The 16,002-nt window shown below is 35.4% G+C and overlaps 1 protein-coding gene across 3 annotated transcripts in view; it reads left to right on the top strand.

The window, feature by feature from the left end:
- The window catches only part of TBL1XR1 (TBL1X/Y related 1), a 179,150-nt gene that overhangs the window by 76,197 nt on the left and 86,951 nt on the right, over positions 1–16,002 (top strand). For all 3 annotated transcript variants that reach the window (XM_081235653.1, XM_081235654.1, XM_081235655.1), the window contains exon 2: positions 10,053–10,127. The gene's annotated coding sequence lies outside the window, so the exon portion shown is untranslated. The remainder of the gene's footprint in view (positions 1–10,052; positions 10,128–16,002) is intronic.

Raw genomic sequence — 16,002 nt, 5'->3', positions numbered from 1 at the left:
CAACCTCTATACCATTGCATGACAGTGACTGGAAAGTCAGGTGGCACCTTTGTAGTATTCATATAGTCTCCATTAGTGCTTTATTGTAATTTGGGTGGTGGGCAGGGAGAGGAGTAGTGTTTTGCATTGAAGTAAATAAATTGAATTACCTAAGAAAGGTGGTCTTCTTTCTTTTCATGACCCCCTGGAGAGAGTGAGTGTGAAAAGTGTATATGTGTGTCCCTATTCCTGTGTTTGTGTGTCCTGAGTGGATCAGGCAGACAACACAGTGTATTTGCTGGTTTAAATGTTTCATTTTAAATTTGGTGAAATTGAAAGCAGTTTGGCAAACCAACATCAGATGAGAATTAGGCATATTTTAGGATTATGAATATGTAATTTATTTTATAATATACTCAGTGAATTATGTTAAAAGACACCCCTGATTTCTTAAAGGAGTGTATTTCTGACTGCCATTCTGATAGAAACATGGTAGTTAAATGAGCAATTTGTTTTAACTTACTGAAGGCAAAACATTTGTTGGTACTGTCTAGATTATACCTTAAGCTATATGTAAGGAAATACTCTTAAGACACAGAAGAGTGCCTCTTCTGAATCTGAGAAGAGATAGAAATGTAACATTTTAAAATTTTGACGCTAACATCTAATTTAATGTAAATATATTTTTTCTTTTTGTGTCTAGAGTACTTCAGAATGACAGTTTCATTTCAGTAACTATGTGCTGGCATGTTCTTAATTTTTAAAAAGAGTTAAGAAGCATATTCCTTTGTATTACAAACTGAAAGTTGAAGACTTAGTTTGAAGAGGCTCTGCTTCAGTGTGTGTTCATTGTCACTCCGTGTGGTCACACTGGTTAAGATAACTGTCATGTTCATGCACACCGCAAATCTGTTGTAATTTAAGACTTTTATCCATCATTACTCTTTTTTGTGTGTGCATATAGTAATGCTCTTATATCAGCTCACAGAAGACAAAGCTGGACTCTACAGTCATATAGCACACAGTATAGCGGAATATGAATGGGCAGTTGGTGTCCTGCACAGAAGTTCTCAGCCAAGGGGACAAGTGGGTGCTGACATTCAGGCCACACTCTGTCAGCCAAGCCATTTCCCTGGTATTGGGACTGTGTCTTCTCAGAGGAAAGGCCTCTTTACTTATATGTATTATTTTTAAATGATTTGAATTCTGTGCGAGGCACTGTTTAGCATTTTATAAATATTAAGTTTTTCAACTCTCATAACAGTTTATTTTACAGATGAGGAAACTGAGGCACTGAGAGGTTAAGTACCTTGTCTTAGATCATCTAGCTGTAATTTCAGAGCTGTGTGATTCCACAGTTCAGGCTCTTAACTCTCTGTACTGTAATATGCCTTCTCTTTTTTTCTCATTTGTCCTGCTGGTGTCTAATTTGCACAAAGGTGCTGCAGAGGTTATTGGTGGCTCTGATAGCATACTTGAATGAGTTGGAAGGAATTGGACAGGGCACACATACAACCCCGTATCATATCCCACTGTAATAACTTCCTTGCTGAGTAATAATCCAGGTTTTGTTTAAAAATTTCCATTGATTTGTAGAACAGTTTTTCATTAGAGCGAGCAGAAAAAAAATCTTTCTATAACCTCTATCTACTACTTAGCATTTTGTGACACAAAGCTGAGTCTCATTTGGTCTTTCTTGTGTCTTTATCTAAATGTAGGTATCAGCAATGTTCCTTTTGTGCCTTGTTAAAAGATAATTCCTGTTTTGTGGTCTGTCTGGCTCTCTTTCTGTTTGAGATGTCCTCATTATTATTGTCCTTCCTTTCCTAATTCATTTTTGGGGAGAAGGATTGAGTTTATCATTTATCTTTTGTTTCTTTTGTTAATCTTAAAATCAAATTAATAAAACTTACACTCAGTGTAGTATGTTTCCCACTCTAGTTCTGAGAATGAGAGGACTCACTTTGCAATGCTGATGTTATTGAAAGAAGTGATCCCTCTGTGCTTTCTCCCTCCCACCCCCAGCCCCATAGATTAATAATTAGACTCTGACTAGTAAAACTCCCCATCCTGCCCTTTCCTGCCACGTAGTCCAGTGGTTCTCTACCCCATTGGAATCATCTGTGGGAGCTTTTAAATTCAACGGATGTGCAGATTCTACCTTAGACCAACTAAATCCAAGTGAAGGACCCACTATGTCACAGGTTAGAATCTGGAAAGGTATTTCTGTAGGACAGATAATCAAAGACCCAACATCCCTGACAAAGCTGTTCTCGTTTCTTCTGGGAATGGATTGTTCAGCAGAATTTTTGTGTTGTCTTAGCCTAATTAACTATTCAAATTTTTTGGTATCTTGAATCAATTATTCAACCCTTGGGAAGAGTAAGTAATCTAATAAGATTTGGAATTATGTCACTTTTTTCTTCTAACTTGTTAAGTGCCAAGGTACCTTACCTGTGTGGTCTTAGGCAAATTTGGAATACGGAAAGTTTAGGTTTTTTTTTTTTCAGTCCCATTATTTCTTAAATCCTTATGCTATTTCTATTGCCTCCTTTTACCTTTTACTTGTTTCTTCCTCCCAAACTACTTAAAAAAAAAAAAAAAGATTTAGCTCCTATCAGCTTTGCCTTAAGAAGAAAACAATGTCAGATCTGTCATATTTCTAAGGCATCTGAAATTATAAGTTGCACCATTAATTTAGTAACTGTTTTTTGGGGGAGAAGGAAAAAAGAAATTAGTCACAGTTACACAATGTTGATGTTCTCGCCTTTTAAAAAAGTAAATGACAATAATATATTTATTCATACATCTAAAAAATTTTTTAAAATTGGAGTATAGTTGCTTTACAATGTTGTGTTAGTTTCTGCTGTACAACAAAGTAAATCAGCTATATGTATACGTATACCCCCTCCCTCTTGAACCTCCCCCCGACCCCACCATCCTCACCCATCTAGGTCATCACAGAGCACCGAGCTGAGCTCCCTGTGCTATATAGCACGTTCCCACTAGCTATCTGTTTTACACATGGTAGTGTATATATGTCAATCCTAATCTCCCAGTTTGTCCCACCTTCCCCTTCCCCCACTGTGTCAACATGTCTGTTCTCTACATCTGCGTCTCTATTCTTGCCCTGCTAATAGGTTCATCTGTACCATTTTTCTAGATTCCACATGTATGTGTTAATATACGATATTTGTTTTTCTCTTTCTGACTTCACTCTGTATGACAGACTCTAGGTCTATCCACATCTCTACAAATGATCCAATTTCATTCCTTTTTATGGCTGAGTAATATTCCATTTCATACATTTTTATATCACCTTTCTAGCATCACAACTTAAATTTGAGTCTGAGCCTTTTCTCATATTCAAGTTCTCTACCACTGAAAGTTAGTGAACTGGAAGCCTTTGATGGGTGGTTGTTAGTGCCTAAAAATAAATTTTACTTTTAATAACACTTGAAACTGCCCAAACCAACCTTTAATTTAAAAATCTCTGTGGCTTTGTATGAGAGAGTTTATTGTTTTTATTGTTTTTAATTGCATTGCTTACTTCCTGACAGGCAAATTTTGGGGTCCTTGATAGTTTTTTGTCTTTTTCCGCACAATAGTGTTTTTTTGGTATAAATTTAATATAAAATTCAACCACATGTGATACTACCAGTGAAACTAACTCAACTGAAGTAATAATTGGATGACTAGACACCAGTGCATGTTTAATTTTTTCTTTGTGTGTGTTTGTGTATTTTTTAGTTTTAGAAAATTCGGGATCATAATATACAACTTTTTAATTCGTTTTCTCGAAATCACTTAAATAACAAAGGGAAGTGAAAATCAGAGTCAGTGATGGCAGAGTTGTGTTTGACTTGACTGTTCTGCCTCTGAGCCTGATCTCAGGGTCAGTTTTCTTAAGATAACCCTCTGTCCCAACTCCTTCCCCCTTTTCACTCACCTCATCTTTTGGCTGCCCAGAATATTATCTGTGTATATGATTCCGTGGGAAATGAGAATAGGGTGAGGAGAGTGCAGGATATAATGCTTTAGAGCTTTGATGAATGTGTAGTATGTTACTGGAGATTGCCATGTTGTAGAAGGCAACTAACAAAGTCATTCTGTGTGAAATGGATCAGTGGAATTGAGAAGATTCAGTTGAAACTTTGATTTACAAACATATTCTTTTTAAAAAAGTTCCAGTTGGAGGTAATCACCATTTATTTATTGTGCTTTGAATCTTGTGCTAAGCAATTTAATTTGAACTTTATCTGTGACTTTTCTTTTGCCCAGAAGTTCACTTAACAAACACCTTTCTAAGCAGGTTAACTATGATAGCATTGTTATGTTTTTCTCTTAATTCTTGAGATGATTTCCCCCAATTTTCCAAATTTAAAAAATTCATTTGTAACTTCTGTTCCTTAGGGATACCAGGTACACATTCTTGACTTTGATACTGACCAATAGGTTCTAGATTAGATTATGTCACTACTATAAATTATAAGCAAATCTTTTTTTGTTTGTGCTTTTTTCTAGGGAATGGGCTCATAATCCATTAGCTTTTTTTTTCTCTTGAATTTTATTTTATTTTTTTATACAGCAGGTTCTTATTAGGTATCTATTTTATACATATTAATGTATACCCATCAATCCCAATCTCCCAATTCATCCCACCAACACCCCCCCCACCCGCTTTTCCCCTTGGTGTCCATACGTTTGTTCTCTACATCTGTGTGTCTATTTCTGCCTTGCAAACTGGTTTGTCTGTACCATCTTTCTAGATTCCACATATACGTGTTAATATACAATATTTGTTTTTCTCTTTCTGACTTAATTCACTCTGTATGACAGTCTCTAGGTCCATCCACGTCTCTACAGGTGACCCAATTTCGATCCTTTTTACGGCTGAGTAATATTCCATTGTATATATGTACCACATCTTTATCCATTCGTCTCTCGATGGACATTTAGGTTGCTTCCATGACCTGGCTATTGTGAATAGTGCTGCAGTGAACATTGGGCTGCATGTGTCTTTTTGAATTATGGTTTTCTCTGGGTATATGCCCAGTAGTGGGATTGATGGGTCATAGGGTGATTCTATTTTTAATTTTTTAATGAACCTCCATACCGTTCTCCATAGTGGCTGGATCAATTTACATTCCGACCAAGAGTGCAAGAGGGTTCCCTTTTCTCCACACCCTCTCCAGCATTTGTTGTTTGTAGATTTTCTGATGATGCCCATTCTAAGTGGTGTGAGGTGATACCTCACTGTAGTTTTGATTTGCGTTCGTCTAATAATTAATGATGTTGAGCATCTTTTCATGTGCCTCTTGGCCATCTGTATGTCTTCTTTGGATAAATGTCTGTTTAGGTCTTCTGCCCATTTTTTGATTGGGTTGTTTGTTTTTTTAATATTGAGCTGCATGAGCTGTTTATATATTTTGGAGATTAATCCTTTGTCCACTGATTCGTTTGCAAACATTTTCTCCCATTCTGAGGGTTGTCTTTTCGTCTTGTTTATAGTTTCCTTTGCTGTGCAAAAGCTTTGAAGTTTCATTAGGTCCCATTTGTTTATTTTTGTTTTTATTTCCATTACTCTAGGAGGTGGGTCAAGAAAGATCTTGCTGCGATTTACATCAAAGAGTGTTCTTCCTGTGTTTTCCTCTAAGAGTTTTATAGTGTCCAGTCTTATGTTTAGGTCTTTAATCCATTTTGAGTTTATTTTTGTGTATGGTGTTAGGGAGTGTTCTAATTTCATTCTTTTACATGTAGCTGTCCAGTTTTCCCAGCACCACTTATTGAAGAGACTGTCTTTTCTCTATTGTATATCCTTGTCTCTTTTGTCATAGATTAGTTGACCATAGGTGCATGGGGTTATCTCTGGGCTTTCTGTCTCTGGGCTTTCTGTCTTTTCCATTGATCTGCATTTCTGTTTTTGTGTCAGTACCATATTGTCTTGATTACTGTAGCTTTGTAGTGTAGTCTGAAGTCAGGGCGTCTGATTCCTCCAGCTCTGCTTTTTTTCCCTCAGGATTGCTTTGGCTATTGGGGTCTTTTGTGTCTCCATACAAATTTTAAGATTTTTTTGTTCTAATTCTGTAAAAAACGCCATTGGTAATTTGATAGGGATTGCATTGAATCTGTAGATTGCTTTGGGTAGTATAGTCATTTTCACAATATTGATTCTTCCAGTCCAATCCATTAGCTTTTAAAAGAGATCTATAAATCAAATAAATTTGCCTTTGGAGACTGCAGGGTAGGATGTTTGAAGATCAGTCAAAATATACTGTTATGCTGTTTTATAGGATTTTTGCATCTTAAAAAAATCCTAATTATGTATAGGTGGTAGATTTAAGATGATGTCTGCTGAGATAGCAGTGTCAGTTTCTTTACTGAAAGATTAATACTTCATTTATTTTAGGTAAAATGTTCTGAAATACAGATTCTAAAAGCAAAGCTTTTTGTTTGGAGACAGAACCAAAGCCTACAAACATCTATTTCATCACAAGAAGTAAAGCACATGGGTTTAGTTTATGTAGTACACCAAGTAGTTGGTCGCTGTACACATTTTATAATGTGACTTATCATAGAGTTTTTTTTTTAATGGCAAAAGATCAACCTTTATTGGCCACTTTCTGGAAGTGATACTAAAATTATTGGTATAGCCGGGCTCTCCTAAGTATTTTAAAAAAACAAAACAAGATTCACTGTTGAGTTCCTCCTTATCATTGTGATTTATTTGTGTTGTAATTCAGTATCTACTGTGTTTTATTCTCGAGTATGTATGTACCTCTTCCCACACATTTAGATACTATATCATTTTATCAACAAATGCATCTCAAGAACTATGTATGCTCAGGGCACTATTCTTCTGTGGTGAGACAGCAAGATGAGCAGATTAGCCCCTGGCCTGGGGAGGTCTGAAAGGGGAGGCATGGTGAGAGAATAAGGCATTGCAGAGCTGTGGTAAGAGAGACTGGTATTTCTCTCTCAGTGGGTAAGTAATCAAAGGAGGAAGCTGATTTGGGCTGAACCTTGAAAGAGGAGGTGGACTGGGTTTGTGGGTGGAGCCACAGTAGAAGGACATTTCTGGCAGAGGAATGAGCAGTGTCATGGCAGCCTAAGAGTGCAGAGAACAGAGAGGGTGATATGCTGCAGCGAGCGTACAGGAAGTTGAGCAAGTGAGATTATAAAGGCATTTGTTAAGGATACACATGGTTTTGGTTTTTGGACAATTTGATTCACTTTAGTACAAATAGCTTTAATATATATTCTATTGGATTATCTTAAATCACTTTAGATTTTTATAATTCCTTTGTAGAATATATAATTTTATCTTTTAAAATTCAGATACTCATTTTATAAAGCTGAAGAATTGTGGTGTATGCTTTAGAAATGCACTGCACAATGGCCAGGGCATAGGTAAATGGGTCGACTAGGAAAACATTAATACAGGAACCTAAATACAGCCCTGCATACGTTTTTTAAAGTTTCCTGGGAATTCCCTGGCGGTCCAGTGGTTAGGACTCCACGTTTCCACTGCAGTGGGGGCATGGCTTCGATCCTTGGTTGGGGAACTAAGATCTGCAAGCCACATGGTGTGGCTGGGGGGAAGAATTCTCAGTTTTTCAGATTTTATTGTATGTGCAAATGGGCAGACCTGTTGATACACCATTTTCCACAGATTTATTCACCCTTCAGATCCTAGAATCAGATATTTAACCCCTTCAATATTTATTAAATCACCTTTGTGGCCTTTTCCCATAAGGAGCTGTAGTCTAATAGGAAAAGCTGAATGAGTGAATGAATGAATGAGGAAAAGAAGGGAAGAGAAAATAAGTTTAGAGAAAACTGAGATTAGAGACCTCTGTGAGAGTGATGAGAGAAGAACTCACCACAAAAAAGTAAGAGGAGAGAACCAGGGAGAGGAGGTAAAAGAAAGACTAGCAACTGGAATGATCTGATTTAGTATTTCCCTAAGGTACATGTGTGTAAGTTTGTGTGTGTTGTGTGTGTACACACAACAATAGTAGTGAAAACAAATATCCTTTGAGATACAGTGCGCAGTTACTCCATATACGTTCATTTGAGATTTTAAAAATTAAATATAATTAGTATTTAATATTGCGGTTAATTTGCACCTTCATTTGGCTGTGATGTCAGAGAGTCATGTATAACATGTGGTACATAACGGTATTCAAAAGAGTTGGGGGTTCCGCAGGGCAACAGTGGCATTCCCATTCATTCATTCCATTTCTGGGAATTGCCATGCATATGAGCTTATTAATGTATGTTTGCTTGTGTTTGATGATACAGATTTGTGGATTATATTATCCAGTTTTACCCAAACCCCACAAAACAGACTAATAATGTAAAGATTCCTGCAAAGAAACTGAATATAAGAAACATGAATAAGAACAGAAAACAAGAAAATGGTAGAGCTGATACTTAAACTATTAGAATAAGCTTTTCATCTGCCATGATCTAATTATTTTAGAAGATGGCTGAAAAAATTGGAGATTCTCAAGAAAGGTATTTGACAGACAGGCATACGTTCACTATTAGTACTGATGAACCTTACTCTAAGACTAAATTGTCTTGTGATAGTAGTTAATAATGATATAAAACCATCATGATTAAGAAGACATTTAAAAGTTAAGGACCTAGAATGTTATAAACAAGATTGTATCACTGTAAATATGTAAATAATTTATCTTTATTTTTTACTTCGGTTTTGTGTGTTTTAAAATGTATGAAATTCAGTAGCATATGTTAATTATTTATAAATAATTTGAATGTATGCCAAACTACATAGCTTAGAGCTCAAAAATTCATGAAGAGTTTATAGTAAAATAATGGATGTTCATAACAAATGACCCTGAGTTAGACAGAGCCTAGCAGTAATCTAGTTTTTATTTGAACTCAATCATGATGTCTATAGGACATTTCCCCAATAGGTGCTAGAAAATATCTACTAACTAGCTCACAAATGTTTTGTGCCAGAAAGCCTTGGGGCTCACTTACCTGTCTTGAACCCCAAAAGGCTGGTGGAATATCGTATGTTTATAGCTGTCTATAATTCCAGTTATAAGTGTGTGGCGTGTTTAATAAATATTATTTTAATTCCTAAGAATTAAAATTGGAATTATTTTAATTCCTGTTACTTTAATTTCTACAGCTCAGCTATCTGAAAGTTACATAGAAGCACTGAAGTTATTTAGTGTGGCCTTGGAGTTGGTAATGAGCACAAATGAGGGTTCCAGTCAATTAAAGATAAAATCAGAGAGGAGCAAATTTCAAGGGATTAAATTCTTTCTGTATTTATTCAGTGTATTTGCTTAGTTATCTTTTTAGTGTTACTGACTAAATTCACCTTTTTGGTGTACGAAGAAGAGCTCTTGCATTTCTTTGTTTGGCATCAGCCTGTACTCCTGCAGAAAAGTGCACTCTGCGCTTGCACACGGCGGGAGCTGCCCTGGTCAGTGTTCCACCTGAGAGTCGCCACTCTGACAGCGTTGTGAAAAACCACTTGTATATTTGCAAAAAAGGTTCTTGGAAAATAATGTGCTGTGACTCAGCAATTGAGAAGACTGGGTAAACTCCGTAGAATATAAATTCTGAAGAGATAAGGTTTAATAAGTTTTGATTGAAATTGTTTCAAAACCAATTAGGTATTTCTCTTTATTGTATTAAACAGTATATAGCATATACGTTTATACCATTCTTTACAGCTCCTGATGATAGATTATGAACCTGCTATACTGGGCCCTATTGCAGTAGTATTTGCATGAGTTGAGTTGAATGGGAGTGAGTGCCTCCTTTATGCAAATTCATCTCTTGAGTCTCATTCTGTTCATTGTGTCAACCTTTTAGGAATGTTGTAAAGATTCAGTGCCTGCCACGTACTACACGCTCAAAAGTTGCTGCTGTTTATGACAGCAGTTGTTTAGGAGGAGAAAGATACTCACTGGTTGGGACCTTAAAGACGTAAATAGTATTTCATACATGTAAAAGTTGGTATGGGAAATCTTTTAAACTGGATTTGTTTTAAGACACACTGAATATTTTACTTTCCTTTTTCTTAGCATCAGCAACAGCAATTTGTGATTGGCAGTACCAGACATTCAGTTGTACATCCCCACATCAATGCACTGCCAATGGTAAGAATTCCTCCTACTCTTTTTGTCAGAGCTTGTTTTAATTTGTTTTTATTATTCTCTTATTTTTAAGAATCTGTTAAGAATTTTGGAAGTTTTTCACAATTTGACAAAATACATGTGTTCTCAAACTGAAGAAATGTTTTTGAAAATACGTAAGTTTTAAGGTACCTCAAATAATGTTTGATTATTTGGTTTTTTTTTAAAAAGGCAAAACCTCTAATTTGAAGATTTCTATTATCTTGGCTATGGTTATCAGAATGAAGTGTTACTATACAGTTAAGATCTTATATTTTAACATGTGGACTATATTTTGTGAATAAAATTTTCTCATTAAACTTAAGTTAGAGTGACAGTAATGGCTCTTGTGTTTTTGTCCATCATCTTACTAAAATAATCATATTGGATTTCTCCTAATATTTATAGTTAATGGGCAGTTAAATGGCTAAAATTCTACCTGTCTTTAGTTAGTGGATAATTTTCAGGAGAACCATTCTTATTTATTTAACAAGGTCATTTAGAATCCTTTCTCTGTGGAATGAAAATGTCCACCATGTTATATAGCAGCAAGACCACTGGACTCTGTGGGAATTGGGAGTTGCTTTCTGCTGCATATGTCTTGGATGACTTTTGGCAAGTACTCTTGTAAAATTTGGTGATAAAATTGGACTAAATTTCTGATGTTTATTCTAGCTATAGGCTAAGTGATCTCATCAGTGTTCATTAGAATTCAGAATGGTTTTTTACCTTACAAAAAATAATTCCTTATATAGATGGTATGGCCCTGTATTTGGGGCATCAATAAATAGCAGGAGAATGAATTTTAATTTTTTTTGTTTTTTTAAAGAATTAATTGCTTAACAACTGTTTTCTATAGTGCATTATCAAAACTTTTAATTATTTTTACTTAAATTTTTATTTTAAATATTAAATCAGGGAGCTATAGAAACTGATTAAGGTTTATAGAATTTGGTGGGAAACTATAGATGCATCAGTCTGAAATAAAAAGTAGTAAAAATTAACCAGAACGAGGATGAGTGAGTGAGATGTGAAAGTTATCTGTGAAAATATTCCTAGGTAATGATTCATTTTTAAGATGAACTTGTCAGTATGTCAATAAGATTTCCTCTGCCTAAACTATCTTCTGAATTCTTACTGCTGAAAAGAAAACGACCTCTCCCCCTCTCCAACCTCCCTTTCTTCTCCCTTCCTCCTTTCCTCCAGTAGTTAATGGGGAATGTTGGGGAAAATAAGGATTTTTGTTCTGGCTTTACCTGGCACGAAGGATGACACCGTTCTTCGTTAATATATGAAAATACTTGCTGGGTTCTTTATGGTACCTGGGTGACTCATTAACCATCATTAAATCTGCTGTTTCTTCTGGAGCACTACACTTTCTCACGTAAGCAGCTCATCTTAGGTATTTTGAGTATCTGGCTTTTTTGAAGTTCACATTTGAAACCTGTGCATTTTTCTTGGTTGTTGGAGTCTTAGCTATTTGTGGCACATTTCCCCTGAGAAGTGAGTTGCACAGGCCTGTTGGGTGTCTGAGAGCCAAGTGCCATGCCACTGGCTCTCTCTTCTAAGTGCCTGTCCTCAAGTGACTTTGTAATGTGCCACTCACATAGCCGGCGTGTCGTTTTGTTTGGGGAGCAGCTTGTAGACTGTATTTTAAATCAGATTTCAGATTATCTCAAACACATTTGCCATCACAAATGTTTATGTTAGTGTTAATTCTGTATATGTGTTAGTGTGAAAGATGAAGAAGGTCAGGATTACACAAATTCGCTTATAGTCTAGCTGTGGACATCAAAGCCATTTCTACACATTTGTAAGATGTGCTAGTAAGTTTATAGATATTGGGTTCATAATGGTGGTTTTCCCATGAGCCTGAGCAATGTAGTAGCGTTCGGGGTTAAATCTGTGCTGTGTGCTATCTCACGTGGTTTTCTCTGGAAATGCCATAAAGGAATGCTTTGTGAAAAGTCGCCTGTGCCACCCCCCACACCCACTTCAACTTTGTTTTTCATATAAGAACCATGAATATTCCTTTTTTTGCCTCACTCTTCATTTGCCTAAGTGCAAGCTATTTTAACTCTCTTTGCACCTTAAGTCACCATGATTTACAGCTACTTTTCAGTATAAATGTTTCATGCTACTTTCTGTAATTATCTTATTGCATTATCTTATTGTAATTATCTTATTCTGTCTTATCTTATTGCATTATTATTTATCTTATTATTACCTGAACCCAGTGATTAGTAGGTGTATATTATTAGTTAGTGTGAAAAATTTTAGATGTACACTAGAGAGAATGGCATGATGCACTCTCACCCAGCTGCAGCATCACCAGCTTTGTGTCCTGTAACCGCTTTGCTCCCATGTTGTTATGCCTCGTTCTTCCCCACCCCCACCCCCATTTATTTTGGAGCCAATACATATGTCACATGATTACATTAATAAATATTTCAGTAGGTATTGATGGAAGATGTGGGCTTTTTAAAAGTATATACTACAGTACCATTATCCCACTTTAAAAATTGACAGTCATTTTTTTATTTGAAAAGGCATTTAAGTATACTTTAAAAAATTATAGTAAAAAACACATAATGTAAAATTTACCATCTTAACCATTTTTAAGTGTACAGTTAGTACACTTAAGTGTAGTGTTAACTATATTCACGTTGTACAACAGATCTCTAAAAATTTTTTATCTTGCAAAACTGACTCTGTCGTCTTTGAACAAAATCTCCTATTTCTTCCTCTCCCCAGCGGCTGTCAACAATCATTTTACATTTTGTTTTCATGAGTTTGACGTCTTTAAGTATCTTATATAAGTGGAATTATACAGTATTTGTCTTTTGTGACTGGCTTATTTAACTTAACGTTCTCTAGGTTTGTCTATGTTGTAGCTTATGACAGGATTTTCTACTTTTTAAAAGGTGGAACTTTTGTATGTATATATCATTTTCTTTATTCATCTATCAAAGAACATTTGGGTTACTTCCAACTTTGGCTATGGTGACGAATGCTGCAGTGAACATGAAAGTGCAGATATCTCTTTAAGATCCTGCTTTCAATTCTTTTGGATAAATATCTAGACGTGAGATTGCTGGGTCATATGATAATTCTAGTTTTAATTTTTTGAGGAAGCTCCATATGCTTTTCCAAAGTGGCTGCACCATTTTACATTCCCAACACTAATGCTCAGGGTTCTGATTTCTCTACATCCTTGCCAGTACCTGTTATTTTCTTTGAGAGTTTTTGGCTGTTGTGAGGGTTGGAGGGTTGGTTTGTTTCATTTTGGGGTAGTGAACACTCTAATAATGGGTGTGGGGTGATGGCAGTAATTTCTTAATATCACCATATATCCTTTTAGTTTGAGCTTTTACAGATTGACAACAAAATCCATACATTACGTTTGGTTGCTACGTACAGCTTATGCTTTACCTCTTTATTATATTTTCCTTTTTATTTGTCTTGCAGGGTTTCCTCGTTCTGTATTTTGTTAATTGCATCCCTGTAGTAAAATGCCTCTCTTTCCCTTGAATTTTTTAATTTAAAAGATTAATGTAATTCAGGGTTTTTTTTTTTTTGCGTTATTTTGGGGTGGGGGTAGGATGGCAGAATATTTTGTAGGTGGTACTAAGTAATTCTATGAAGAGGCATATAATATTTGCTTGTCTCTGTTTGTGATATTAGGTGACCATTGATGATCATTGCCTAGATCATCTCATTATTTATTATCTGTAATATTTCTATAAAGAGAAACTTCCCTCATCAGATATTTGGTTACTCTGTGGCACAGTTTGCACAGGAAAGGCATACCAAATTCTTGATTCTTCCCTTTATTTACCAATTTTCTACATCTGTAACTCTATTTCTGTTTCGTAGATAAGTTTATTTTCCAATTTTCAAAGTGCTAAGTTGTTTCCTAGAATGCTGGGAAAAGTAGACCAACAAAGACTTTTTAAAAAGTGTCTCTGTGAGCTTGGGGATTTAAATATTTGATATGTTATTGCATTGTAGTTTTTTTTCTTATTCTTAGGATACTCAGATTGTCTTGGCCAAAGGAGCCTTTTTAAATTGACTTCTGAATGTTTTTGACACAACTCTAGTAGTCTCTGATAGCTTCCTTGCTTTTTGACATAACAAGATGTACCTGAGCTCATCTTGCACATGTTCTTCCTCAGTCCCCAAATCAGCTGTGTCTCCAGAAAGTCCAGTTCCTTTTAGTGAAAGCAGTATGTAGAGCCACAGTCTAGTGCTAAGGGTATTCGTTGTTTCTGGATGTCTGGTATGTCTGTGATATATCTGATAAAAATGTTGGATTTTAATTTTTCAAACTTAAATTCTTTGATTTCAATATTTCTATCCTTTCTCATGCTGAAAAATCTCTTTTTCTAATGGTATTTACATAAACTTGTTTCTTTTGTATATTTATATTATGTATAATGTTATATATACTTAACATATAAATGTATAAAACAATATATTATTTAAAGGTATAAAGTACAGAATATGTAAGATATAAATATGTAAATATATAAAATAAATATGAAATCATTGTACATAATATAACTTGTATCTTTATAAATACATTTTTATATATTTAAACCAGTACCGCCAATATGATTACTGAAAACTGCTTTTTCTTTGGCCCATGACCCACTGGGGGTTTACATTCACAGTATTTTGAAGTACTCAAAGTAAATCCACTTGTATGATTTTTCTACCAACTTGGTACAGAATCAGGTCCATTTGTTTCATTTTTAATTTTTAGGATTTTAAAATATTGATTTAATCTTATCATTTTATAGAAAACATTGATATTACTTCAAAGTGAAGTATGTACTTAGTTTCTTCTTCCCCTTATAGGTAACCAAGTTTAACTAGGTTGCTATTTTTAAAAATAAGCAAACCTATGTGTATATATATACTGAACATTTTGGAGATCACCTTATAGTAGTAGTGTATAGAGTTAGTCCTCATTCTTTTTAATAGCTGTGGAGTAGTGCATTACATAGATGTAGCTTAGCTGTTTCACGAATGGCAGTTTTAGGTAGGAGCATAAATGTTCATGTAATTTTGAGGCAGTTTGCCAGATTCTTTTCTGTAGGTTTTATGCCATCTTATATTTTTTCCAGTAATGTAGGAGGGTGTCTGTTTTCCCACTTGTAAACAGTGTATAGTCAGAACTTTTTGGATATATACATATTTAATCTGATAGTTGAGAAATGGTGTCTTGATGTAGCTCTAATTTGCATCTTATGTGTTTTAGAACAATTTGTATGTTTTTTTTCTTTAAACTGTTCCAAAGATAGATTCTCATTTTCAAGAAATGTCTGTCAACTTTGTTGACCAATCCCTTTAGGCCTCCTCTTTTCTCTTGTTCTAATTCTACAGTTATCCCACAGCTTCTAAAACTTAATTTGGTTTAACAACAAGATTTTCCTGCTAAGAATAGAACCTCGCTGACCAGTTGTTTTAGGTTTGATTTCCGTGGAATCAGACCCTCGATTATAACCGTTTTATTTGAAAGCTGAACCCAGGAAGTTCCTGTGGGGAAATGAGAAAAGGAAGATAAGGAGGCCAGTACAAGATGCCTTTGAGTAAGTTAATATTTTAGGCTGTTGGGACTCACATCTTGTGGGGACCTCTGGGAGCCAGTATGTAGAACATGCCTCTCAGCTGTTCCACTCATGGGTCAAGAAAGCTGGGGTACTTTGTCCGCCAACTCCATTCCTTATTGGTGGAGTTATGCTTTGGGAAGGGCAGGGCACCAGCTCCTTAGAACTTCCCCTCTGACCTAACTGTGGCCAGAGATGACCCTCAGGTGTTTGCAGTAAGAAGCTGCCTAGTTCCTAGGGAAAACTGA

The sequence above is a fragment of the Mesoplodon bidens genome, assembly GCF_964165515.1.
Source record: "Mesoplodon bidens genome assembly, chromosome: 5".
In the NCBI taxonomy this organism is placed as follows: domain Eukaryota; kingdom Metazoa; phylum Chordata; class Mammalia; order Artiodactyla; family Ziphiidae; genus Mesoplodon; species Mesoplodon bidens.
The sequence above is the reverse complement of the archived record's forward strand: the minus strand, read 5'-3'. Positions and strand labels throughout refer to the sequence as shown.